This window comes from Hipposideros armiger, unplaced genomic scaffold, assembly GCF_001890085.2.
Source record: "Hipposideros armiger isolate ML-2016 unplaced genomic scaffold, ASM189008v1 scaffold_19, whole genome shotgun sequence".
Lineage (NCBI taxonomy): Eukaryota > Metazoa > Chordata > Mammalia > Chiroptera > Hipposideridae > Hipposideros > Hipposideros armiger.
Window position 1 is genome coordinate 7,496,082 of NW_017731369.1, and position 3,831 is coordinate 7,499,912.

Consider the following 3,831-nt stretch of genomic DNA (forward strand, 5'->3'; position numbering starts at 1 on the left):
GCCAGAGCCCTCATGATCTCCTGTGGAAAGGTTGAGTCATACAGGGTGTGCCGAGCATGGTTCTAGATCAGAGTGACTGGTCCAGAACCCTAACCCTCACAATTTACTAGCTGGTGACCTTGAGCAATTTCCATTACCTTTTGAAAGGTTTCCTCATCTGTAACATGGGTTTAATCATAGGACTTTAATAAAAATATTCTATATGTTCTTGTTTAATCACATATCTGTGCATCCATCCATCGGCCATCCATTCATTCATCCATCTACCTACCTACCCACCTACCTACCCTTTTATCCCTCTTATTTTTTTATGTGTTTCAGAGTATGTACGTTTCCCCCTAAATACTTCAACATGCATTAAAAAGACTTTAATATTTCAGAAACATAATTTTACTTCTGGAAATGCAGATGACCGAGTTCTGCTTCCTTTTTGTGTCTCCCCACTGCCACCCAGCAGTCATAGGCTGAGCAATCCCAGGCCAAGAGCCAACAGGACCCTCTGAATTCCGCCCCCCAGATCCCTTGTTCCTGGAGGAACCTTTTCGGTGGAAAATCTAAGGACAGAAGCTGGTGTCTTAGCTCACTGGTGGCTCATTTTTCTCAAAGCGCTTAGTAAGAGCTGCATATTGCTTGTTGCTTTGGAGACATATGGGTAACTTCTTCCCCTGGATGTCCTGCCAGTTCCAGCACTGATTCTGAGCTCATCACCTTGGACTAACTGCCCCCAGAGGTGGTGAGGTTCCGGTCCCTGGAGGCAGTTAAGCAAAAACTGAAACAAGCCCTGGAAGGGGTGGGAGGACGGGGCGAATGGACTGAACTATTGTACATCAGGGTTCCTCTGCCTCAGCACTATTGATGTTCTGGGTTGGATAATGCTGCTGGGGGGCCACTCTGAACACGCAGGAGGTTCTTCAGTATCCCTAGTCTCTGTCCACTACATGCCAATAGCCCCCCACCCAACCAAAATGACAACCAAAAATGCCTCCAGTCATTGCCAGATGTCCCCTGGTGGGGAACCTGCCCCCAATTGAGAACTCCTGAACCAAGGGAAGTTAAAGGTCCCTTCTATCTTGAAATTCCATGATTTATCCTGCTCCCAGGACACCCCCACCCCAGTCCTCTCTGTTCATAATGCCGCATCCTTTCTGTTGCTATGGAAACTGGGAATTTTCTTGCCTCTTCCTTCTTCTTGTCAGCCTCATTTATGCCTCCTTTCAACCAACAAAGCCCATATGCTGAGCCCAGGGGACACTGCCACAGACAACCTCAGTTTCGTCTTCTGTTAGATAGGAGCAACAGCAGTCTGCCCTCCCGGGGTTGGCTGAAGATTGTGAGAGGGTGCCGGGAAAAGCACCAGCACAGAGCAGCACACACAGTGCACAGCAGCTCTTAGAATTGGGATGAAAGTCTGCAGGGGAGTGAGGCAACAAATGAGAAGGGCCAGGGCTAGCTGGCAGGGCAGGTGAACTCTGGGGGTCTGACACCGATCTGAAATGGAAGGGCAGGTGTTCACCGGGCAGGGGGAAGAATGATGGTGTGCAAAAGCAGAGCTGGGGCGGGGCTGGACACAGTGCATCCCTTGCAGAAGAGACACAGCCTGGGGGTGGTCCTTACCTGTGGAAGCAACAAGCTTCCTGGAGGGTTTTGTTTTGTTTTGTTTTGTTTTTTAAAGGTTTTTATTGGGGAATTGGGGGGATGGGAACAGTGCTGGGGAATTGGGGGAAGGGGAACAGACAAGTTGCTGNAAATCATGCTTTAGTCAAACAATCGTTTCACCATGCTCTCCAGGGAAATGAAAAAGTAAAATTTCATACTTTAAAACCTGGAGATTTTGTTTATTGGAAAAGACACCTAAAAAAAGATTCTCTCTAGCCACACTGCAGGGACCCTTACCAGGTACTGTTGACAAACCCCTGTGCTGCTAAACTACAGTGAGTAGACTCTTGGATGCACATGTCACACTTAAAGAAGGCTCCAGGGCCGGCCAAGTGGCACGTTGGTTAGGAGTTGGCTTGGGACGCCAGCTCTGAGCATCAGGACCCTGGTTCGGATCCCACATGACAGCCAGTGACGCTGTGCCCTCTACAGCTAAGATGGTGAACAATAGCTCGACCTGCAGCTGGGCTGCCGTGAATTGCTGGCGATGGCATAGGCTGTAGTGGGGCTGGCCAGCAGCAGGCATAAACTTTCACGAGCTGCCGTGAGCGGCCGACCAATGGCCAGCAAGCAACTGCCCCAGCTGGGGAGAGCACAATGATAATACCAACATGGGCCAGTGAAGCAACGTCCTCCACAACTAGACTGAAGATCAAAAGGGACAGCAACTTGTCTGTTTGCCTCCCCCAACTCCCCAATAAAATCTTAAAAAAAAAAAAAAGGCACCAAACCTTGGCTGGAAAAGCACACAGCCTGGTGACATGAAACTAAAACTGTCAAGATTTAAAACAGGTGACCTTTGAGGAGTTTGAGTTTCTGGCTCATGCCAGCCACATAAGCTATTTTGCTTTGTTCTAATTCTCTGTTTCTAACTTTGATCTGTTTAAGCTCTGCTTCTGATTCCGGTTGACACTGAATGCCAGCCGTTTTCCCTATCCATGCACTTTTCCCCATGATGACACCCAAAAGGCCCTTCTGACATGATGACACCCAAAAGAGGCCCTTCTGACATCTAGGGACAAAAGGATGAACAGACATCGAGGGACAAGAGGCTGAACACTGGAAAACCTGAGACTAGAAGACCTGACTGTTGATCAATGATCTTTTAGAGGAATGATCTTGATCAAGAGGGGGCAATGATAAAAGTGAACTGGCATTTTGTGATGCTTGACTATAGAGTTGGAAGGACTGTGGGTGCAGCTGGGCCCCTTGTTAACTGTGACCCTGACTCCATGTTTAACTTTGTGATAGCTTCATGGGGAAGGGATGATATAAATAGAAAGAGTCATCTTGAAATAACTCTCCATTTCTCCACGTGGGCAGCCGGTTGGAGCGCGGTGGTGTCGGAGTTGTGCATGGGCCTCCGGCAGGAGCCTCCGGTACCAGAGGCCATGCAGTTTCTTGCATTGTGGTGGTAGCTTGTTTCTTTTTTCCCCCCATCCTCCGAATAAACCCTTTTCTTTTGTGCATCAGTTTTGGAGAGTTATTTTTGCCAGTCAACACTCTCCACCATAAACATTTTACCTGCTGGTCACATCAGCCCGCCGTCCCATAGATCACAGGAAGTGGGTCCCCTGCACAGAACAGGAGAGGCAGCTGCCCACCTGCATGTGAGTGTGGCTTTGGACAGAATTGCTCAAGTGCCTTTCTGTAACTCTGCCTGGAAAGGAACTGGGCCTCTTGGGGTGTCCGATTTCCTCATCTGTAAAATTGGGTGATAATAGTAATAGCTCCCTGGGATGGTTTTGAAAAACAAATGAGATACTATAGGAAGAGGGCTCATCCTAGGTTTTGGCACACAGTAAGTACTCAAAAATATACACTTAGGTGTAATTTGCAAGGGACACGTTTATTAGAGATCTCAGCTCTTTTTATATTGGGCCAGCCCCTGGATACTTTCATTAATGTTTTCTTAAACATAAAATTCAGCATTTAACTATTTTAAAGCATACAATTCAGTGACATAGTAAATATTGCCAGTTCTACAAAGTTCTATCATTAAAGACTCCAGAAGTGTCTGAAAGTTCCAGTTGTACCACATCTTTGCCTTCTATTAACTTTTGTTTCTTTTAAAGCTTTATTGAGATAGAACTCACAGGCCATACAATTCATCCATTTAGAGTGCTTAGTTCAGTGGTGCTTACTATAGTCACAGAGCTGTGCAAACGCCACCAC

The 3,831-nt window shown here is 47.2% G+C and overlaps 1 long non-coding RNA gene across 1 annotated transcript in view; it reads left to right on the plus strand.

The window, feature by feature from the left end:
* LOC109378810 (uncharacterized) overlaps positions 1-3,128 on the plus strand; it is a 55,365-nt gene extending 52,237 nt beyond the window's left edge. Inside the window, exon 3 of the long non-coding RNA XR_002123071.1 lies at positions 2,545-3,128. This is a non-coding gene — a long non-coding RNA (uncharacterized LOC109378810). The remainder of the gene's footprint in view (positions 1-2,544) is intronic.
* The last annotated feature ends 703 nt before the right edge of the window (positions 3,129-3,831 follow it).